General features: G+C 45.4%; 1 long non-coding RNA gene across 1 annotated transcript in view; it reads right to left on the bottom strand.

Moving 5' to 3' along the window:
- Window positions 1-1,487: 1,487 nt before the first annotated feature.
- LOC140400122 (uncharacterized) overlaps window positions 1,488-24,828 on the bottom strand; it is an 88,730-nt gene continuing 65,389 nt past the window's right edge. Inside the window, exon 3 of the long non-coding RNA XR_011938056.1 lies at window positions 1,488-1,558. This is a non-coding gene — a long non-coding RNA (uncharacterized lncRNA). The remainder of the gene's footprint in view (window positions 1,559-24,828) is intronic.

The following is a 24,828-nucleotide window of genomic DNA, read 5'->3' as shown; positions in this document are numbered from 1 at the left end:
ATATTTAATTGATTACTGCTCAGTGACTGGTGTGTGTGTGTGAGAGAGGGAGAATGTGTGTGTGAGAGAGAGAATGTGAGTGAGTGTGTATTAACCTCACAGTCTCTGTGATATACAATTAATATATTCTTGATTACTGCTCAGTTATTGATTTGTGAGTGTGTGGGAGAGACAGTGCGTGGGTGTGTGTGAGAGTGTATGAGAGACAGAGTGTGAGTGAGTGTGTATAAACCTCTCTGTTTCTGTGTGCGATATATGACATATTTTACTGCTTAATGCTCAGTTATTGGTGTGTGTGTGTGTTTCACCCTCAGACTCCCTGTGATATTCACTGCATATATAGTGCTTCCTGCTGAGTTACTTGTGAGTGAGCATGTGCATGAGAAAACGTGAGTGTGTGTTTTACCCCCACTGTCTATTTATGATATATGGCATATTTTACTGCTTACTGCTCAGTTGTTGGTGTCTGAATGTGTGAGAGTGTGTTTTCCACGGTAGCTGTCTGTCTCAGTTATGGGTCAAGTGTTAGGGGGAAACTTAATTTGACTCACTAACACTCTGTCTCTGTGCTTGCATTTGTAGCTGTCTGTCTCTGTTATGGGATTCTGGGTTTAATCTCCGTCTGTAATATTATTTACATTTACACGAGAAGACAGGTAATCTCAGTCTGTCCACCTCTCTGATGTGCAAGATTTTATTGTGTTTTCTGTACTTGTCAATACCTGTTTTGTGAGTTAAGGGTGAACATTCTGTTCAGTATTCATCCTCCATTATTACTTTTAGTGATAACATTGATATGTTAAATGATCTATTTCCATGTCTGTTTCATGAGAATGACACTGTACCATTATATCTGAGATTGTGTGAGATATTTGGATGGGAATTTTATATTTTGTTTTGGGAGGTGTCTCGGTAGAAGTTTATGATTAATTCGGCACTTTTCAATAAGCTGTACTATCCGACCTTTTACTTGTACCAAAGGTTCACAACTTGTGAGATGAAAGGATGGCCTGACAATTTGATAAGTGTCCCTTTGGAGAACAATTTAAATGTATCATTTTTCTGTTAATGCCTTATTCAAGTGCTTTGCTTCTGAAATATTTTAAACTAAGAAAGTTACAAAAAAGTGCCAATGGATACTTGCACATTGATTGCTGAATCTATAGCCTAATTAATACTATACTGATTACTTTACAGATGAAACGCTGTTGTCAAAAGTTGATCCAACATTCCATGAGAGAGTAGGGGTGAATTGTGGAAAATTATCCCACCTGCCCTCTCGTGTATCTGTAAATAATATTTACATTTTCTCCAGAAGTCCAGATTTACTTGAATTTCTTCAATTGGATAAAGAGGACTGTTGGATTGGACATGTTCATCTGGGACTTGAGGTCTCTGCGAATCTGACTGCTTCTGCTCAGTGACGGTGGAGATGATGTTGTGTTTGTGTCTCTGCAATGTTGCATTAATATTGTACTTACTGTCAGTTAGAAGGAGACGGCTGCACATTCACGTTGCTGAGGAATCATCATCATCATCTTGGAACTCATCTTTTCGTCTGTTGAACGAGGAAGAAGAAAACAAATTTCTTGTAAGTTAGGGTCAGATGAGGTCAATGATAGATCAATCCATTCTTTCAACTGATAATCAGTAAAATAAAGAAAATACTCTCCAAAACCTGACCCAGAATCAGACAAATAAACCAGGCCCAGAAAAAGCTCTCCCTCCGCCCGCTCACTCCAAGTCCCGGAACAAGATCGTGCTCCGCTGCGCCTCTTGCAAACAGCCCCCGATTTTCCCTGAACACCCCCCGAGTCAGTAATGATCTCTGAGCCTCTTTGCTCACACTCCCAGATGGAGGTGCTGCTGCAATGAGAACGCTGTTTCCTCGCTGACCTGGGCCCTGACATTGACATTTCCCTCAGTTTCAACAAAGCGATTCCACTCACTGACCAAATGGAGTGTGCGGGAGAGGGGCTGCGCATGCGCTCTAAATACCTGAATGACGACAGGCAAGCGGTTACGCCGGGCATGCGCAGATCCCCAAGCAATTCCGCGTTGAGAATCAATGGGAGTATTCCCCATTTCACTGTCATCGCATAGAGAGCAAAACCTCCTACCGAGCCCGTGTTGGGGGGACTGTGTGTGTGTGGCTGCAAGTGGCCCTGCGCCCTCGGGCTCAACCAATCACCTTTGTAGCTGTGTGTTTGTCCCAATGAGAGATTCAATTTGCAGTCATTGCCTGCAGCTTGTTTGTTATTACTCTGTCACTCAGCCCCTCAAACTCACACTTTCTGCAAACTACCATTTCACTGACTGACTTCATTTTTCATAGAAGCACACAAGTTATTTTCAAAAATATACTTCATTTATAAAATCCCTTGAAATAAACATGGTCAAACATTTCAAATTGTCATCACAATAACATCGTTTCGTACAATAATATTTACATTTTCTCCAGAGGTCCAGATTTACTTGAATTTCTTCAGTTGGATAATGAGGACATTACACACATTTCAATATTTACATTACAATTCTTCTCAAAATATCTACATCAGTCATGTTCCACCCTGTAAAGCTTCAATAATTTTAAACATTTAGTGTTAATCACACATACGAGGTGGATTTTACACAGTTACCAGCCCCTCTTTAGGGTTACTCACACAGACCGAGGGGTTTTACCCGGTTACCAGCCTCTTGGTGTACATTTGCTGCAAGAACTTACACAGTGGCCTCTCCCCATTGAGCCTTGGTGCCGGGTACCCCAAGCTTGAGTGCGTCCCTCAGCACGTAGTCCTGGACTTTGGAATGTGCCAGTCTGCAACACTCAGTCGAGGACAATTCTTTACCCTGGAAGATCAACAGGTTACAGGCAGACCAAAGAGAGTCTTTCACCGAGTTTATGATCCTCAAGCAGCAGTTGATGTTTGTCTCAGTGTCCCCCCCTGGGAATAGCCCGTAGAGCACAGATTCCTGTGTCACAGAGCTGCTCGGGCTGAACCTGGACAAATCCCACTGCATCTCTCAAACAAAGAACAATACAGCACAGGAGCAGGACCTTCGGCCGTCCAAACCTGTACCGGTCATGATACCAAACTTTGCCAAAACCCTCAGCACTTCCTTGTGCCGTATCCCTCTCTACCCATCCGATCCATGTGTTTGTCAAGATGATTTTTGACCGCCGTAATGTAGCTGCTACCACAACCTCCCCTGGCAACGCGGTCCATGCTCTCCCCACTGTCTGTGTAAAAAAACCTGCCTCGCACATCCTCTGTAAACTTTACCCTGTACACCTTAAATTTATGCCCCCTGGTGACTGGCCCCTCCACCCTGGGAAAGATTGCCTGCCCATTCACTCTATCCATGCCGCTCATAATTTGGTCGGCCTTTATCAGATCACATCTCTGTCTTTCTAATGAAAACAGTCCGAGTCTATTCAGCCTCTCCATAAAGCTCACTTTCCAGACCAGGCAACAGCCTGATAAACCTCCTCTGCATCCTCTCCAAAGCCTGCACAGCCTTCTGGTAAGGTGGCGACCAGAATTGTGCACAATATTCCATTTGCATCCTTACCAACGTTCTGTACAGCTGTAGCATAACTTGCCAGTTTTTATATTTAATGCCCCGTCCAATGAAAGCTGGCATTCCGTCTGCTTTGTTGACGACCTTGTCCACTTCCATTGCCACCTTCAAAGATCTGTGGACCTGCGTGTCCAGATCTCTCCGACTTTCTATATTCCTAAGAGTTTTGCCATTTACGGTATATTTCCCCTCTATGTTAAACCTACCAAAATGCATTACCTCCCATTTGTCCAGATTAAACTCCATTTGCCATTTCTCTGCCCAAGTCTCCATCCTTTGTATGTCCTGCTGTATCCTCTGACAATCCTCAACACTCTCTGCCACTCACACCAACCTTGGTGTCATCCATGAACTTTCACTCTCCAGACCTTTTTTGGAAAGGCACATTCCACATGGAGGTGAGTGACCATTTCGCGCCTCCCCCCCCCCCCCCCCCCAGCCACTTCGCGAGCAGCGTGTGACGGCGTTGAGACTTCGGGAGTGCATGAAGGATCTGCCGGGAGAGCCCTGCTCACCACCAGCCAAGCTGGGGCTTGGTGCGTGTTTGAAAGTTCTGGTGATGAGATGATCTGCCAGATGCCTCTGAGAGTCTGCTCAGGGGAACCATCTGACATGATCCACCGTCTCTTTTTCCATAAGGGCCTCGAGGACATTACGTGCAGACCACTGCTTGACCGCCTTGTGGTCAAAGGTGTTTTCCAGAACAAATGTTTCCATGAGGGACAGGTGTTACGACATGGTCCAACTACCAGAGCATCCTGCGGCAATGAGGCCAGACACATCGTTCGTAACACCGGGGACACGTAGAACCTCAGTACGTAGTGACACTTGGTGTTTGTGTACTGGGGGTACACGCACAGCTTGATGTAGTCACACACAAAGGTGAACATCGGGGAGGCCGGCCTTGTGTATGTTTCTCCCTCCATTATCCAGAGATTTGTACATGCTGTCCCTTCTGTTTGTATATGGGTCCCTGTGATCTCCAGATGAACCTGATGATGACTCGGGTGACTGCTGCGCGCAGGACTGGGGAATGGGCCAGACCTGCGCCACGTCCAGCAACACCGAGATCCTTCCCATATAATTACTACAGTGCAGGAGGCCATTCAGTCCATCGAGTCCACAGCGACTCTCTGAAAGAGCAAACCTACCCAGGCCCACTCCCTCGCAACTCCACCTAATACACACCCGGAGACACAAAGGGTTAATTTAGCATGGCCAATCCACCGAATCTGCGTATCTTTGTGGGAGGAAACCCACACAGACACAGAATGTCAGGGTCAGAGTGAACCCGGGTCCCTGGCGCTGTGAGGCAGCAGTGCTGACCACTGTGCAGCCCATCATGTTGCAGTTGTACGTGTTGTTCAGCGCGCTCTTTTCACTTCTGTTTGGAATATAAAATGTGGGTTGGAGCAGGCAGGAGGAGGAGCTGGCTGATCAAAGACATTTCACTGCTCTGTCTGTCACTCAGTCTGTTCTCCGCCTCTCTTTCTCAGTCAGGTCGGGGCGGGCTGTATAATAAAGGAAAGAGCAGCAGCTCGTCTCTCATTCGGCAGCGATTTGACTGAACAAGCATCATGTCTGGCAGAGGGAAAGGAGGCAAAGGACTGGGCAAAGGTGGAGCAAAGCGGCACCGCAAAGTGCTTCGTGATAACATCCAGGGCATCACCAAACCAGCAATCCGCCGCCTGGCTCGCCGTGGCGGCGTCAAGCGCATCTCGGGTTTGATCTATGAGGAGACTCGCGGGGTGCTGAAGGTTTTCCTGGAGAATGTGATCAGGGACGCAGTCACCTACACTGAACACGCCAAGCGCAAGACCGTCACCGCCATGGATGTGGTTTACGCTCTCAAACGCCAGGGCCGCACTCTCTATGGATTCGGCGGCTGAGAAAATCCATTTGACAATTTAACAAATCCCAAAGGCTCTTTTAAGAGCCGCCCAAATCCTCACATTGAGAGCACTGACCTGAGAATGGCAGCAGCATAATGTACCGAGCTGGTTTACGAGTAAGGAGGCAGTGTAGCGTTAAAATACACCAATATTTCCCATCATTGATCTCTCTTTTCACATTCCAAGGCGACATGAATCTGCTGTAGAGTCTGAATCACAAAAGCTTTCTCCCAAGTCAGACCTGAACCGCACATAGTGAACATTGTAATGAGAGCGGGAATGAAATCTGAAACCCCGCTCACCCATTGCACATAAATGGTCAGTTTAGGAAAGCCTGCCCGCTAAAAATTGCCGTCCCCCGGTAAATACCAACAATACAGGGGAAGCTCATTCCAGCCGGAAGCCTCTGGGAAATTCTCACAAACACGGCACTAAGCGGATCGAGAACAGGTCACCCTTTTTCAGATAAAGTGAGTGGCTCTGAAAAGAGCCTTTGTGTTATTAGATTAAAGAATGGTCGCTTCACTTCTTGCCGGCGCCAGCGCTGGTTTTCTTGGGCAGCAGCACGGCCTGGATATTAGGCAGCACCCCGCCCTGAGCGATGGTCACCCCTCCCAGCAGCTTGTTGAGCTCCTCGTCGTTGCGGACGGCCAGCTGCAGGTGCCTGGGGATGATGCGGGTCTTCTTGTTGTCCCGGGCCGCGTTGCCGGCCAGCTCGAGGATTTCAGCGGTCAGATACTCGAGCACAGCAGCCAGATAGACCGGGGCTCCGGCCCCCACACGCTGGGCATAGTTGCCCTTTCTCAGGAGCCTGTGAACACGACCCACCGGGAACTGCAGTCCAGCCCGGGAGGAGCGAGACTTGGCCTTGGCCCGAGCTTTACCGCCGGTCTTTCCTCTTCCAGACATTGTCCCAATGTCACAAACACTTTCAAACAGAATGAGGAAACTCGCCCACATTCACTTCTCTTATAGCTTCAGGAGGAATGGCGGTGCACACATTGCTGATTGGTTATCTGAACAACATTGTGGAGCCTGGCACAAACTGACCAATCAGATGTCTGTTTGAAGCACCAATCAGGAGACTCCACGGTGCTGAGGGCGGAAAGTTTGGGCGCCAAATGTTCAGATTCCAACCGAATATTTATTTCAAAGCTTAAAAGAGCGCCAAAAGATAAGAGATAAAATTGAACAGGGACCGTAAAACATGTGAATAAATCATTTGAGTTTTGAGTATAAGATTGTTGGATTTTCTCTCTTTCCCGAGTCTAGTTTCCCTTTATCTGTCAGTTTCTGATTTCGGGTTTTCTCTCTAACAGAACAAACCAAAAATAAATTAAAGCAAAATAATGCGGATGCTGCAAATGTGAATTAATGAGAGAATGCTGGAAAAACTCAGCATATCTGGGAGAATCTGTGGAGAGAAACGTTTAAGATCTGTAGAAGGGACATTGAGATCCGAAACGTGAACTGTCTCCACAGGTTTAATCCGGCTGCTGTTTAAAACGCTCTCAGCCGTCGGCAGTGTCTAATTTAGATCCACCTGCAAACAATAACATTTGTTCCCATTGCAGACTGCTCCCGCTTCCTTAGTGTTAAAAGTGGAGTGAGCAGTTTGGAGCTAGTGTCAGTATTGAAATGGAGTTTTCCCACCACCGGGGTGCTCCAAATAAACTGATCGATTATTGAGAGTAAACCCGAACATAAATGCAAAGGGAGATTTTGGAGTTCTATTCTCTCCAAATCCAGCTACAGCGCCGAGTATGAACGAGTCAGAGGCCAAAGAGTCACCGAGCAGTAACTAAATGATGGGACTTTATAGACAAGACACAAAGATCGACAGGACGATAACTCGGCATTACACAGGATGCTGTTCTAGTGAAACGCTATTAAAACAGGTTTGGCTATTCATAATAGAAATAAACCAGTAATTAAAAAAATGATGGTTTGGCTGCTTTCCAGAAGTTGTGAGTGGCTCTTAAAAGAGCCGTTGGGTTTGATGAGTTTGAGAACAGTTTTACTTGGAGCTGGTGTACTTGGTCACCGCCTTTGTCCCTTCCGACACGGCATGCTTGGCCAGTTCCCCGGGCAGCAGCAGGCGCACGGCGGTCTGGATCTCCCGGGAGCTGATGGTGCTGCGCTTGTTGTAATGGGCCAGGCGGGAAGCCTCACCCGCGATGCGCTCGAAAATATCGTTGACGAAGGAGTTCATGATGCTCATGGCCTTGGAGGAGATGCCGGTGTCGGGGTGAACCTGCTTCATCACTTTGTAGATGTAGATGGAGTAACTCTCCTTCCTCGACTTTCGCCGCTTCTTGCCGCCCTTTACTGCCGGTTTCTTAATGACTTTCTTGGCTCCTTTCTTGGAAGCTGGTTTCGATGTTGGTTTCTTCTCGTCAGCCATCGTCAATATCACCCAGAAATAAAGCAAACCCCTTCCGAGCGCTGATTAAATAGACAGAGCCTGACATCTATGCTAATGAGGAATGGGGAAAGGAATGATTGTGATTGGACATTGTGAGAATGAGGACAACCAGTTATGTTCCGTTTATTTGACTGGATATAAAAACAGACGAATCAGAATTAGGATTTTGCACCAATCATGAACCTCAGATTACAATCATATTCCAGTACGAAGTCTTACAACACCAGGTTAAAGTCCATCAGGTTTGTTTCGATGTCACTAGCTTTCGGAGCGCTGCTCCTTCCTCCGGTGTACTCACTCTCTGATACAGTGTGTGTGTGGAATACACTTATGCTCTGATACAGTCTGTGAGGATTTAGTCACCTGAGGAAGGAGCAGCGCTCCGAAAGCTAGTGACATCGAAACAAACCTGTTCGACTTTAACCTGGTGTTGTAAGACTTCGTACTGTGCTCACCCCAGTCCAACGCCGGCATCTCCACATCATGGCAATCATATTACAAACAAGGAATACATTTCAGAAAGAATGGCTCCAGTCCCAGTTTGTCAATGTGTAAAGATCCACCGGGAAAAGTCACCTGGCTGTCGGTGAGAGGGACCCTTCAGCACAGAGAGACAGTGCGGGAGTGTGGGATTCATTCAGGAACTGTGAGTGTCTTGTAATATGTGAGAGTGTGGGATTTACTCACTTTGACACAGTTTGTGAGTGTGGGATTTACTCACTCTCTGATACAGTGTGTGAGTGTGGGATTTACTCACTCTCTGATATTGTGTGAGAGTGTGGGATTTACTCACTCTCTGATACAGTGTGAGTGTGTGGGATTTACTCACTCTGATACAGCTTGTGAGTGTGGGATTTACTCACACTCTGATACAGTGTGTGAGTGTGGGATTTACTCACTCTGATACAGTTTGTGAGTGTGGGATTTACTCACTCTCTGATACAGTGTGTGAGAGTGCGATTTACTCACTCTCTAACACAGTGTGAGAGTGTGGGATTTACTCACTCTCTGATACAGTGTGTAAGTGTGGGATTTAATCACTCTCTGATACAGTGTGTAAGTGAGGGATTTACTCACGCTCTGATACAGTGTGAGAGTGTGGGATTTACTCACTCTCTGATACACTGTGAGTGTGGGATTTACTCACTCTCTGATATAGTGTGTGAGTGGGATTTACTCACTCTCTGATAAAGTGTGTGAGTGTGGGATTTACTCACTCTCTGACACAGTGTGTGAATGTGGGATTTACTCACTCTCTGATAGTGTGAGAGTGTGGGATTTACTCTCTCTGATACAGTGTGAGAGTGTGGGATTTACTCACTCTCTGATACAGTGTGAGTGTGTGGGATTTACTCACTCTGATACAGTTTGTGAGTGTGGGATTTACTCACTCTCTGATACAGTGTGGGATTTACTCACTCTCTGATACAGTGTGGGATTTACTCACTCTCTGATACGGTGTGTGAGTGTGGGATTTACTCACTCTCTGATACAGTGTGTGAGTGTGGGATTTACTCACTCTCTGATACAGTGTGTGAGTGTGGGATTTACTCACTCTCTGATAATGTGAGAGTGTGGGATTTAATCACTCTGATACAGTGTGTGAGTGTGGGATTTACTCACTCTCTGATACAGTGTGAGTGTGGGATTTACTCACTCTCTGATACAGCGTGTGAGTGTGGGATTTACTCACTCTCTGATACAGTGTGTGAGTGTGGGATTTACTCACTCTCTGATAGTGTGAGTGTGGGATTTACTCACTCTCTGACACTGTGTGTGTGTGGGATTTACTCACTCTCTGATACAGTGTGAGTGTGTGGGATTTACTCACTCTCTGATACAGTGTGTGAGTGTGGGATTTACTCACTCTCTGATACAGTTTGTGAGTGTGGGATTTACTCACTCTCTGATACAGTGAGGGATTTACTCACTCTCTGATACGGTGTGTGAGTGTGGGATTTACTCACTCTCTGATACAGTGTGAGAGTGTGGGATTTACTCACTCTCTGATACAGTGTGTGAGAGTGCGATTTACTCTCTCTCTAACACAGTGAGAGAGTGTGGGATTTACTCACTCTCTGATACAGTGTGTGTGGGATTTACTAACTCTCTGATCCTGTGTGAGTGTGGGATTTAATCATTCTCTGACACAGTGTGTGTGTGTGGGGGGGGGGGTTACTCTCTCTCTGATCCTGTGTGAGTGTGTGATTTAGTCATTCTCTGACACTGTGTGTGAGTGTGGGATTTACTCACTCTCTGTTACAGTGTGTGAGTGTGGGATTTACTCACTCTGATACAGTGAGTGTGGAATTTACTCACTCACAGGTACAGTGTGAGTGTGTGATTTACTGACTCTCTGATACAGGGTGTGAGTGTGGGATTTACTCACTCTCTGATGAAGTGTGAGAGTGTGGGATTTACTCACTCTCTGAGACAGTGTGTCAGTGTGGGATTTACTCACTCTCTGATATAGTGTGTGAGTGTGGGATTTACTCACTCTCAGATACAGTGTGTGTCTGGGAATTACTCACTCTCTGATACAGTGTGTGAGTGTGGGATTTACTCACTCTCTGACACAGTGTGTGAGTGTGGGATTTATTCACTCTCTGATACAGTGTGTGAGTGTGGGATTTACTCACTCTCTGATACAGTGTGTGGGTGTGGGATTTACTCACTCTCTGATACAGAGTGTGAGTGTGGGATTTACTCACTCTCTGATACAGTGTGTGAGTGTGGGATTTACTCACTGTCTGATACAGTGTGTGTGTGAGTATTACTCTAGCTAAGGCCTAACCAATGTTTTATACAGTTCCTGCATAACCTGCCTTTTCTTAAACTCTGTGCCTCGGCGAATAGAGACAAGGATACCATAGGCCCGGGGTTTTCAAGCTCAGGGTCGTGACCTGTGGGTCGATCTCATGAAGGTTTCAGGAGGGTTGTAGTTATCCAGATCGCGGAAGGAATGGCCAATGGTCACGACTAGTGTTTACAAATGCCAACCATGATGGACGTTTGAGATTGTCGGCCATTCCGCGCATGTGTCTCTTATCAAGTAGTGCGCAGGCCTGGAGCCCAGCAAGTTGGACTGGCTCCTCCTGATGTCAGTGCGTTGTCCCGGGCCTGTTTTGTTCAGCAAATTCTGGACTACTCCCACCGGAGGCGGCGCCAGCGAGCAGGTCACACGCCCCGTACGCTGACATCACGTGTTCTGGGCCCGAGAGAGATTCCTCCATTTTGCAGCTGCCAGCAGTGCTGGAGTGAACTCCAGGGTCTCTGGTGAACAACCCATGAAGAAGCTGAAAACAGGAACAAAGCAGCACAATGATGATTATTTGAGCGGTGGGTTTATAAATTGTGCCACTGCAATCAGGAGTCAAATTTCATGGGTGTTACATGTCGGGAATTACTGGCAAATGAAAGTTTAAAACCCTCAAAATGTCAAAGACATTTGAAGAGTAAGCAGGGCGAGTTCCAGGACAAACCTCTGTATTTTTTTCAATGGATGCAGTGAGATCTTCAATCATCAGCTGGAGTCAGTATCAGAAATGTAACATTGAACAACAAAGCAAGTGAGATCGTGGGGACCGAGCAGGCTCACCTGTCACATTAAAGGCAAGTGAAAATGGTGGGTGTGTGTGAGAGAGAGTGGGTGTGTGTGAGAGAGAGAGTGGATGAGTGTGAGAGAGAGAGAGTGGGTGTGTGTGAGAGAGAGTGTGTGTGTGTGAGAGAGAGTGGGTGTGTGTGAGAGAGAGAGTGGGATTTACTCAGACTGTGACACAGTGTGTGCGTGTGGGATTTACTCACTCTCTGTTACAGTGTGTGAGTGTGGGATTTACTCACTCTCCAATAGTGTGCGAGTGTGGGATTTACTCACTCTCTGATACAGTGTGAGAGTGTGGGATTTACTCACTCTCTGATACAGTGTGTGTGGGATTTACTCACTCTCTGATACAGTGTGTGTGGGATTTACTCACTCTCTGATACAGTGCGTGAGTGTGAGATTTACTCACTCTCTGATACAGTGTGTGAGTATGGGATTTACTCACTCTCTGATACAGTGTGTGAGTGTGTGATTTACTCACTCTCAGATACCGTGTGTGTCTGGGAATTACTCACTCTCTGATACAGTGTGTGAGTGTGGGATTTACTCACTCTCTGATACAGTGTGTGAGTGTGTGATTTACTCACTCTCTGATACAGTGTGTGGGGGATTTACTCACTCTCTGATCCTGTGTGAGTGTGGGATTTAGTCATTCTCTGACACAGTGTGTGTGGGGGGGGATTTACTCACTCTCTGTTACAGTGTGTGAGTGTGGGATTTACTCACTCTCCAATAGTGTGTGAGTGTGGGATTTACTCACTCTCCAATAGTGTGTGAGTGTGGGATTTACTCACTCTCCAATAGTGTGTGAGCATGGGATTTACTCACTCTGATACAGTGAGTGTGGAATTTACTCACTCACAGGTACAGTGTGAGTGTGTGAATTACTGACTCTCTGATACAGGGTGTGAGTGTGGGATTTACTCACTCTCTGATGAAGTGTGAGAGTGTGGGATTTACTCACTCTCTGAGACAGTGTGTCAGTGTGTGATTTACTGACTCTCTGATACAGGGTGTGAGTGTGGGATTTACTCACTCTTTGATACAGAGTGTGAGTGTGGGATTTACTCACTCTCTGATACAGTGTGTGAGTGTGGGATTTACTCACTCTCTGATACAGTGTGAGAGTGTGGGATTTACTCACTCTCTGATACAGTGTGTGAGTGTGGGATTTACTCACTCTCTGATACAGTGTGTGAGTGTGGGATTTACTCACTCTCTGATACAGTGTGTGAGTGTGGCATTTATTCACTCTCTGATACAGTGTGTGAGTGTGGGACTTACTCACTCACTGATAGTGTGTGAGTGTGGGATTTACTCACTCTCTGATACAGAGTGTGAGTGTGGGATTTACTCACTCTGATACAGTGTGTGAGTGTGGGATTTACTCACTCTCTGATACAGTGTGAGAGTGTGGGATTTACTCAATCTCTGATCCTGTGTGAGTGTGGGATTTAGTCATTCTCTGACACAGTGTGTGTGGGGGGGATTTACTCACTCTCTGTTACAGTGTGTGAGTGTGGGATTTACTCACTCTCCAATAGTGTGTGAGTGTGGGATTTACTCACTCTCCAATAGTGTGTGAGTGTGGGATTTACTCACTCTCCAATAGTGTGTGAGTGTGGGATTTACTCACTCTGATACACTGAGTGTGGAATTTACTCACTCACAGGTACAGTGTGAGTGTGTGATTTACTGACTCTCTGATACAGGGTGTGAGTGTGGGATTTACTCACTCTCTGATGAAGTGTGAGAGTGTGGGATTTACTCACTCTCTGAGACAGTGTGTCAGTGTGGGATTTACTCACTCTCTGATATAGTGTGTGAGTGTGGGATTTACTCACTCTCAGATACAGTGTGTGTCTGGGAATTACTCACTCTCTGATACAGTGTGTGAGTGTGGGATTTATTCACTCTCTGATACAGTGTGAGAGTGTGGGATTTACTCACTGTCTGATACAGTGTGTGAGTGTGGGATTTACTCACTCTCCAATAGTGTGCGAGTGTGGGATTTACTCACTCTCTGATACAGTGTGAGAGTGTGGGATTTACTCACTCTCTGATACAGTGTGTGTGGGATTTACTCACTCTCTGATACAGTGTGTGTGGGATTTACTCACTCTCTGATACAGTGCGTGAGTGTGAGATTTACTCACTCTCTGAAACAGTGTGTGAGTATGGGATTTACTCACTCTCTGATACAGTGTGTGAGTGTGTGATTTACTCACTCTCAGATACCGTGTGTGTCTGGGAATTACTCACTCTCTGATACAGTGTGTGAGTGTGGGATTTACTCACTCTCTGATACAGTGTGTGAGTGTGTGATTTACTCACTCTCTGATACAGTGTGTGGGGGATTTACTCACTCTCTGATCCTGTGTGAGTGTGGGATTTAGTCATTCTCTGACACAGTGTGTGTGGGGGGGGGATTTACTCACTCTCTGTTACAGTGTGTGAGTGTGGGATTTACTCACTCTCCAATAGTGTGTGAGTGTGGGATTTACTCACTCTCCAATAGTGTGTGAGTGTGGGATTTACTCACTCTCCAATAGTGTGTGAGCATGGGATTTACTCACTCTGATACAGTGAGTGTGGAATTTACTCACTCACAGGTACAGTGTGAGTGTGTGATTTACTGACTCTCTGATACAGGGTGTGAGTGTGGGATTTACTCACTCTCTGATGAAGTGTGAGAGTGTGGGATTTACTCACTCTCTGAGACAGTGTGTCAGTGTCGGATTTACTCACTCTATGATATAGTGTGTGAGTGTGGGATTTACTCACTCTCAGATACAGTGTGTGTCTGGGAATTACTCACTCTCTGATACAGTGTGTGAGTGTGGGATTTACTCACTCTCTGATACAGTGTGAGAGTGTGGGATTTACTCACTGTCTGATACAGAGTGTGAGTGTGTGATTTACTGACTCTCTGATACAGGGTGTGAGTGTGGGATTTACTCACTCTCTGATACAGTGTGTGAGTGTGGGATTTACTCACTCTCTGATACAGTGTGTGAGTGTGGGATTTATTCACTCTCTGATACAGTGTGTGAGTGTGGGATTTACTCACTCACTGATACAGTGTGTGAGTGTGGGATTTACTCACTCTCTGATACAGAGTGTGAGTGTGGGATTTACTCACTCTCTGATACAGTGTGTGAGTGTGGGATTTACTCACTCTCTGATACAGTGTGAGAGTGTGGGATTTACTCACTCTCTGATACAGTGTGTGAGTGTGGGATTTACTCACTCTCTGATACAGTGTGTGTGTGTGGGATTTACTCACTCTCTGATACAGTGTGTGAGTGTGGGATTTATTCACTCTCTGATACAGTGTGTGAGTGTGGGATTTACTCACTCACTGATACAGTGTGTGAGTGTGGGATTTACTCACTCTCTGATACAGAGTGTGAGTGTGGGATTTACTCACTCTCTGATACAGTGTGTGAGTGTGGGATTTACTCACTCTCTGATACAGTGTGAGAGTGTGGGATTTACTCACTCTCTGATCCTGTGCGAGTGTGGGATTTAGTCATTCTCTGACACAGAGTGTGTGGGGGGGATTTACTCACTCTCTGTTACAGTGTGTGAGTGTGGGATTTACTCACTCTCCAATAGTGTGTGAGTGTGGGATTTACTCACTCTCCAATAGTGTGTGAGTGTGGGATTTACTCACTCTCCAATAGTGTGTGAGTGTGGGATTTACTCACTCTGATACAGTGAGTGTGGAATTTACTCACTCACAGGTACAGTGTGAGTGTGTGATTTACTGACTCTCTGATACAGGGTGTGAGTGTGGGATTTACTCACTCTCTGATACAGTGTGTGAGTGTGGGATTTATTCACTCTCTGATACAGTGTGAGAGTGTGGGATTTACTCACGGTCTGATACAGTGTGTGAGTGTGGGATTTACTCACTCTCTGATACAGAGTGTGAGTGTGGGATTTACTCACTCTCTGATACAGTGTGAGAGTGTGGGATTTACTCACTCTCTGATACAGTGTGAGTGTGGGATTTACTCACTCTCTGATACAGAGTGTGAGTGTGGGATTTACTCACTCTGTGATACAGTATGTGAGTTTGGGATTTACTCACTCTCTGATACAGTGTGTGAGTGTGGGATTTACTCACTCTCTGATACAGTGTGTGAGTGTGGGATTTACTCACTGTCTGATACAGTGTGTGTGTGTGGGATTTACTCACTCTTCAATAGTGTGTGAGTGTGGGATTTACTCACTCTGATACAGTGAGTGTGGAATTTACTCACTCACAGGTACAGTGTGAGTGTGGGATTTACTGACTCTCTGATACAGGGTGTGAGTGTGGGATTTACTCACTCTCTGATGAAGTGTGAGAGTGTCGGATTTACTCACTCTCTGAGACAGTGTGTCAGTGTGGGAATTATTCACTCTCTGATATAGTGTGTGAGTGTGGGATTTACTCACTCTCAGATACAGTGTGTGTCTGGGAATTACTCACTCTCTGATACAGTGTGTGAGTGTGGGATTTATTCACTCTCTGATACAGTGTGTGAGTGTGGGATTTATTCACTCTCTGATACAGTGTGTGAGTGTGGGATTTACTCACTCTCTGATACAGTGTGTGAGTGTGGGATTTACTCACTCTCTGATACAGAGTGTGAGTGTGGGATTTACTCACTCTCTGATACAGTTTGTGAGTGTGGGATTTACTCACTCTCCAATAGTGTGTGAGTGTTGGATTTACTCACTCTCCAATAGTGTGAGTGTGTGGGATTTACTCACTCTCTGATACAGTGTGAGAGTGTGGGATTTACTCACTCTGTGATACAGTGTGTGTGGGATTTACTCACTCTCTGATACAGTGTGTGTGGGATTTACTCACTCTCTGATACAGTGCGTGAGTGTGAGATTTACTCACTCTCCGATACAGTGTGTGTGTATGGGATTTACTCACTCTCTGATACAGTGTGAGAGTGTGGGATTTACTCACTCTCTGATACAGTGTGTGGGGGATTTACTCACTCTCTGATCCTGTGTGAGTGTGGGATTTAGTTATTCTCTGACACAGTGTGTGTGGGGGGGATTTACTCACTCTCTGTTACAGTGTGTGAGTGTGGGATTTACTCACTCTCCAATAGTGTGTGAGTGTGGGATTTACTCACTCTCCAATAGTGTGTGAGTGTGGGATTTACTCACTCTCCAATAGTGTGTGAGTGTGGGATTTACTCATTCTCCAATTTGTGTGAGTGCGGGAATTACTCACTCTCTGATACAGTGTGTGAGTGTGGGATTTATTCACTCTCTGATACAGTGTGTGAGTGTGGGATTTACTCACTCACTGATACAGTGTGTGAGTGTGGGATTTACTCACTCTCTGATACAGAGTGTGAGTGTGGGATTTACTCACTCTCTGATACAGTGTGTGAGTGTGGGATTTACTCAATCTCTGATACAGTGTGAGAGTGTGGGATTTACTCACTCTCTGATACAGTGTGTGAGTGTGGGATTTACTCACTCTCTGATACAGTGTGTGAGTGTGGGATTTACTCACTCTCTGATACAGTGTGTGAGTGTGGGATTTATTCACTCTCTGATACAGTGTGTGAGTGTGGGATTTACTCACTCACTGATACAGTGTGTGAGTGTGGGATTTACTCACTCTCTGATACAGAGTGTGAGTGTGGGATTTACTCACTCTCTGATACAGTGTGTGAGTGTGGGATTTACTCACTCTCTGATACAGTGTGAGAGTGTGGGATTTACTCACTCTCTGATCCTGTGTGAGTGTGGGATTTAGTCATTCTCTGACACAGTGTGTGTGGGGGGGATTTACTCACTCTCTGTTACAGTGTGTGAGTGTGGGATTTACTCACTCTCCAATAGTGTGTGAGTGTGGGATTTACTCACTCTCCAATAGTGTGTGAGTGTGGGATTTACTCACTCTCCAATAGTGTGTGAGTGTGGGATTTACTCACTCTGATACAGTGAGTGTGGAATTTACTCACTCACAGGTACAGTGTGAGTGTGTGATTTACTGACTCTCTGATACAGGGTGTGAGTGTGGGATTTACTCACTCTCTGATGAAGTGTGAGAGTGTGGGATTTACTCACTCTCTGAGACAGTGTGTCAGTGTGGGATTTACTCACTCTCTGATATAGTGTGTGAGTGTGGGATTTACTCACTCTCAGATACAGTGTGAGAGTGTGGGATTTACTCACTGTCTGATACAGTGTGTGAGTGTGGGATTTACTCACTCTGATACAGTGAGTGTGGAATTTACTCACTCACAGGTACAGTGTGAGTGTGTGATTTACTGACTCTCTGATACAGGGTGTGAGTGTGGGATTTACTCACTCTCTGATGAAGTGTGAGAGTGTGGGATTTACTCACTCTCTGAGACAGTGTGTCAGTGTGGGATTTACTCACTCTCTGATATAGTGTGTGAGTGTGGGATTTACTCACTCTCAGATACAGTGTGAGAGTGTGGGATTTACTCACTGTCTGATATAGTGTGTGAGTGTGGGATTTACTCACTCTCAGATACTGTGTGCGAGTGTGGGATTTACTCACTCTCTGATACAGTGTGAGAGTGTGGGATTTACTCACTCTCTGATACAGTGTGTGTGGGATTTACTCACTCTCTGATACAGTGTCTGTGGGATTTACTCACTCTCTGATACAGTGCGTGAGTGTGAGATTTACTCACTCTCTGATACAGTGTGTGAGTATGGGATTTACTCACTCTCTGATACAGTGTGTGAGTGTGTGATTTACTCACTCTCAGATACCGTGTGTGTCTGGGAATTACTCACTCTCTGATACAGTGTGTGAGTGTGGGATTTACTCACTCTCTGATACAGTGTGTGGGGGATTTACTCACTCACTGATCCTGTGTGAGTGTGGGATTTAGTCATTCTCTGACACAGTGTGTGTGGGGGGGGGATTTACTCACTCTCTGTTACAGTGTGTGAGTGTGGGATTTACTCACTCTCCAATAGTGTGTGAGTGTGGGATTTACTCACTCTCCAATAGTGTGTGAGTGTGGGATTTACTCACTCTCCAATAGTGTGTGAGCATGGGATTTACTCACTCTGATACAGTGAGTGTGGAATTTACTCACTCACAGGTACAGTGTGAGTGTGTGATTTACTGACTCTCTCATACAGGGTGTGAGTGTGGGATTTACTCACTCTCTGATGAAGTGTGAGAGTGTGGGATTTACTCACTCTCTGAGACAGTGTGTCAGTGTGGGATTTACTCACTCTCTGATATAGTGTGTGAGTGTGGGATTTACTCACTCTCAGATACAGTGTGTGTCTGGGAATTACTCACTCTCTGATACAGTGTGTGAGTGTGGGATTTACTCACTCTCTGATACAGTGTGAGAGTGTGGGATTTATTCACTGTCTGATACAGAGTGTGAGTGTGTGATTTACTGACTCTCTGATACAGGGTGTGAGTGTGGGATTTACTCACTCTCTGATACAGTGTGTGAGTGTGGGATTTACTCACTCTCTGATACAGTGTGTGAGTGTGGGATTTATTCACTCTCTGATACAGTGTGTGAGTGTGGGATTTACTCACTCACTGATACAGTGTGTGAGTGTGGGATTTACTCACTCTCTGATACAGAGTGTGAGTGTCGGATTTACTCACTCTCTGATACAGTGTGTGAGTGTGGGATTTACTCACTCTCTGATACAGTGTGAGAGTGTGGGATTTACTCACTCTCTGATACAGTGTGTGAGTGTGGGATTTACTCACTCTCTGATACAGTGTGTGAGTGTGGGATTTACTCACTCTCTGATACAGTGTGTGAGTGTGGGATTTACTCACTCACTGATACAGTGTGTGAGTGTGGGATTTACTCACTCTCTGATACAGAGTGTGAGTGTGGGATTTACTCACTCTCTGATACAGTGTGTGAGTGTGGGATTTACTCACTCTCTGATACAGTGTGAGAGTGTGGGATTTACTCACTCTCTGATCCTGTGTGAGTGTGGGATTTAGTCATTCTCTGACACAGAGTGTGTGGGGGGGATTTACTCACTCTCTGTTACAGTGTGTGAGTGTGGGATTTACTCACTCTCCAATAGTGTGTGAGTGTGGGATTTACTCACTCTCCAATAGTGTGTGAGTGTGGGATTTACTCACTCTCCAATAGTGTGTGAGTGTGGGATTTACTCACTCTGATACAGTGAGTGTGGAATTTACTCACTCACAGGTACAGTGTGAGTGTGTGATTTACTGACTCGCTGATACAGGGTGTGAGTGTGGGATTTACTCACTCTCTGATGAAGTGTGAGAGTGTGGGATTTACTCACTCTCTGAGACAGTGTGTCAGTGTGGGATTTACTCACTCTCTGATATAGTGTGTGAGTGTGGGATTTACTCACTCTCAGATACAGTGTGTGTCTGGGAATTACTCACTCTCTGATACAGTGTGTGAGTGTGGGATTTATTCACTCTCTGATACAGTGTGAGAGTGTGGGATTTACTCACTGTCTGATACAGTGTGTGAGTGTGGGATTTACTCACTCTCTGATACAGAGTGTGAGTGTGGGATTTACTCACTCTCTGATACGGTGTGTGAGTGTGGGATTTACTCACTCTCTGATACAGTGTGAGAGTGTGGGATTTACTCACTCTCTGATACAGTGTGAGTGTGGGATTTACTCACTCTCTGATACAGAGTGTGAGTGTGGGATTTACTCACTCTGTGATACAGTATGTGAGTTTGGGATTTACTCACTCTCTGATACAGTGTGTGAGTGTGGGATTTACTCACTCTCTGATACAGTGTGTGAGTGTGGGATTTACTCACTGTCTGATACAGTGTGTGTGTGTGGGATTTACTCACTCTCCAATAGTGTGTGAGTGTGGGATTTACTCACTCTGATACAGTGAGTGTGGAATTTACTCACTCACAGGTACAGTGTGAGTGTGTGATTTACTGACTCTTTGATACAGGGTGTGAGTGTGGGATTTACTCACTCTCTGATGAAGTGTGAGAGTGTCGGATTTACTCACTCTCTGAGACAGTGTGTCAGTGCGGGATTTATTCACTCTCTGATATAGTGTGAGAGTGTGGGATTTACTCACTCTCAGATACAGTGTGTGTCTGGGAATTACTCACTCTCTGATACAGTGTGTGAGTGTGGGATTTATTCACTCTCTGATACAGTGTGTGAGTGTGGGATTTATTCACTCTCTGATACAGTGTGTGAGTGTGGGATTTACTCACTCTCTGATACAGTGTGTGAGTGTGGGATTTACTCACTCTCTGATACAGAGTGTGAGTGTGGGATTTACTCACTCTCTGATACAGTTTGTGAGTGTGGGATTTACTCACTCTCCAATAGTGTGTGAGTGTGGGATTTACTCACTCTCCAATAGTGTGAGTGTGTGGGATTTACTCACTCTCTGATACAGTGTGAGAGTGTGGGATTTACTCACTCTGTGATACAGTGTGTGTGGGATTTACTCACTCTCTGATACAGTGTGTGTGGGATTTACTCACTCTCTGATACTGTGCGTGAGTGTGAGATTTACTCACTCTCCGATACAGTGTGTGTGTATGGGATTTACTCACTCTCTGATACAGTGTGAGAGTGTGGGATTTACTCACTCTCTGATACAGTGTGTGGGGGATTTACTCACTCTCTGATCCTGTGTGAGTGTGGGATTTAGTTATTCTCTGACACAGTGTGTGTGCGGGGGGATTTACTCACTCTCTGTTACAGTGTGTGAGTGTGGGATTTACTCACTCTCCAATAGTGTGTGAGTGTGGGATTTACTCACTCTCCAATAGTGTGTGAGTGTGGGAATTACTCACTCTCTGATACAGTGTGTGAGTGTGGGATTTACTCACTCTCTGATACAGTGTGAGAGTGTGGGATTTACTCACTGTCTGATACAGAGTGAGAGTGTGGGATTTACTCACTCTCTGATACAGTGTGTGAGTGTGGGATTTACTCACTCTCTGATACAGTGTGTGAGTGTGGGATTTACTCACTCTGTGTTACAGTGTGTGAGTGTGGGATTTACTCACTCCCTGATACTGTGTGAGAGTATGGGATTTACTCACTCTCTGATACAGTGTGAGTGTGGGATTTACTCACTCTCTGATACAGAGTGTGAGTGTGGGATTTACTCACTCTGTGATACAGTGTGTGAGTTTGGGATTTACTCACTCTCTGATACAGTGTGTGAGTGTGGGATTTACTCACTCTCTGATACAGTGTGTGAGTGTGGGACTTACTCACTGTCTGATACAGTGTGTGTGTGTGGGATTTACTCACTCTCCAATAGTGTGTGAGTGTGGGATTTACTCACTCTGATACAGTGAGTGTGGAATTTACTCACTCACAGGTACAGTGTGAGTGTGGGATTTACTCACTCTCTGATACAGTGTGTGAGTGTGGGATTTACTCACTCTCTGATACAGTGTGTGAGTGTGGGATTTATTCACTCTCTGATACAGTGTGTGAGTGTGGGATTTACTCACTCTCTGATACAGTGTGTGAGTGTGGGATTTACTCACTCTCTGATACAGTGTGAGAGTGTGGGATTTACTCACTCTCTGATACAGTGTGAGTGTGGGATTTACTCACTCTGTGATACAGTGTGTGAGTTTGGGATTTACCCACTCTCTGATACAGTGTGTGAGTGTGGGATTTACTCACTCTCTGATAGAGTGTGTGAGTGTGGGATTTACTCACTGTCTGATACAGTGTGTGTGTGGGATTTACTCACTCTCCAATAGTGTGTGAGTGTGGGATTTACTCACTCTGATACAGTGAGTGTGGAATTTACTCACTCACAGGTGCAGTGTGAGTGTGTGATTTACTGACTCTCTGATACAGGGTGTGAGTGTGGGATTTACTCACTCTCTGATGAAGTGTGAGAGTGTGGGATTTACTCACTCTCTGAGACAGTGTGTCAGTGTGGGATTTACTCACTCTCTGATACAGTGTGTGAGTGTGGGATTTACTCACTCGCTGATACAGTGTGTGAGTGTGGGATTTACTCACTCTCTGATACAGTGTGTAAGTGTGGGATTTACTCACTCTCTGATACAGTGTGTGAGTGTGGGATTTACTCACTCTCTGATACAGTGTGAGAGTGTGGGATTTACTCACTCTCTGATACAGTGTGAGTGTGGGATTTACTCACTCTCTGATACAGTGTGTGTGTGTGGGATTTACTCACTCTGATACAGTGTGTGAGTGTGGGATTTACTCACTCTCTGATACAGTGTGAGTTTGGGATTTACTCACTCTCTGATAGAGTGTGTGAGTGTGGGATTTACTCACTCTCTGATACAGTGTGTGAGTGTGGGATTTACTCACTCTCTGATACAGTGTGAGTGTGTGGGATTTACTCACTCTGATACAGTTTGTGAGTGTGGGATTTACTCACTCTCTGATACAGTGTGTGTGGGAGTTACTCACTCTCTGATCCTGTGTGAGTGTGGGATTTAGTCATTCTCTGACACAGTGTGTGTGTGTGGGGGGGGGTTTACTCTCTCTGTGATCCTGTGTGAGTGTGGAATCTAGTCATTCTCTGACACAGTGTGTGAGTGTGGGATTTACTCACTCTCTGTTACAGTGTGTGAGTGTGGGATTTACTCACTCTCCAATAGTGTGTGAGTGTGGGATTTACTCACTCTGATACAGTGAGTGTGGAATTTACTCAGTCACAGGTACAGTGTGAGTGTGTGATTTACTGACTCTCTGATACAGGATGTGAGTGTGGGATTTACTCACTCTCTGATACAGTGTGTGTGGGATTTACTCACTCTCTGAGCCTGTGTGAGTGTGGGATTTAGTCATTCTCTGACACAGTGTGTGTGGGGGGGATTTCCTCAGACTGTGACACAGTGTGTGAGTGTGGGATTTACTCACTCTCTGTTACAGTGTGTGAGTGTGGGATTTACTCACTTTCCAATAGTGTGTGACTGTGGGATTTACTCACTCTCCAATAGTGTGAGTGTGTGGGATTTACTCACTCTCTGATACAGAGTGAGAGTGTGGGATTTACCCACTCTCTGATACAATGTGTGTGGGATTTACTCACTCTCTGATACAGTGTGTGTGGGATTTACTCACTCTCTGATACAGTGCGTGAGTGTGAGATTTACTCACTCTCTGATACAGTGTGTGAGTATGGGATTTACTCACTCTCTGATACAGTGTGTGAGTGTGGGATTTACTCTCTCTGATACAGTGTGTGAGTGTGGGATTTACTCACTCTCTGATACAGTGTGTGAGTGTGGCATTTACTCACTCTCTGATACAGTGTGTGGGGGATTTACTCTCTCTCTGATCCTGTGTGAGTGTGGGATTTAGTCATTCTCTGACACAGTGTGTGTGGGGGGGGGATTTACTCACTCTCTGTTACAGTGTGTGAGTGTGGGATTTACTCACTCTCCAATAGTGTGTGAGTGTGGAATTTACTCACTCTCCAATAGTGTGTGAGTGTGGGATTTACTCACTCTCCAATAGTGTGAGAGTGTGGGATTTACTCACTCTCTGAGACAGTGTGTCAGTGTGGGATTTACTCACTCTCTGATATAATGTGTGAGTGTGGGATTTACTCACTCTCAGATACAGTGTGTGTCTGGGAATTACTCACTCTCTGATACAGTGTGTGAGTGTGGGATTTACTCACTCTCTGATACAGTGTGAGAGTGTGGGATTTACTCACTGTCTGATACAGAGTGTGAGTGTGGGATTTACTCACTCTGTGATACAGTGTGTGAGTGTGGGATTGATTCACTCTCTGATACAGTGTGTGAGTGTGGGATTTACTCACTCTCTGATACAGTGTGTGAGTGTGGGATTTACTCACTCTCAGATACAGTGTGTGAGTGTGGGATTTACTCACTCTCTGATACAGAGTGTGAGTGTGGGATTTACTCACTCTCTGATACAGTGTGAGAGTGTGGGATTTACTCACTCTCTGATACAGTGTGAGTGTGGGATTTACTCACTCTCTGATACAGAGTGTGAGTGTGGGATTTACTCACTCTGTGATACAGTGTGTGAGTTTGGGATTTACTCCCTCTCTGATACAGTGTGTGAGTGTGGGATTTACTCACTCACTGATGCAGTGTGTGAGTGTGGGATTTACTCACTGTCTGATACAGTGTGTGTGTGTGGGATTTACTGACTCTCCAATAGTGTGTGAGTGTGGGATTTACTCACTCTGATACAGTGAGTGTAGAATTTACTCACTCACAGGTACAGTGTGAGTGTGTGATTTACTGACTCTCTGATACAGGGTGTGAGTGTGGGATTTACTCACTCTCTGATGAAGTGTGAGAGTGTGGGATTTACGCACT

Source organism: Scyliorhinus torazame, chromosome 24 (genome assembly GCF_047496885.1).
Source record: "Scyliorhinus torazame isolate Kashiwa2021f chromosome 24, sScyTor2.1, whole genome shotgun sequence".
Taxonomy (NCBI): Eukaryota; Metazoa; Chordata; class Chondrichthyes; order Carcharhiniformes; family Scyliorhinidae; genus Scyliorhinus; species Scyliorhinus torazame.
This window is presented reverse-complemented; position numbering and strand designations above follow the sequence as displayed.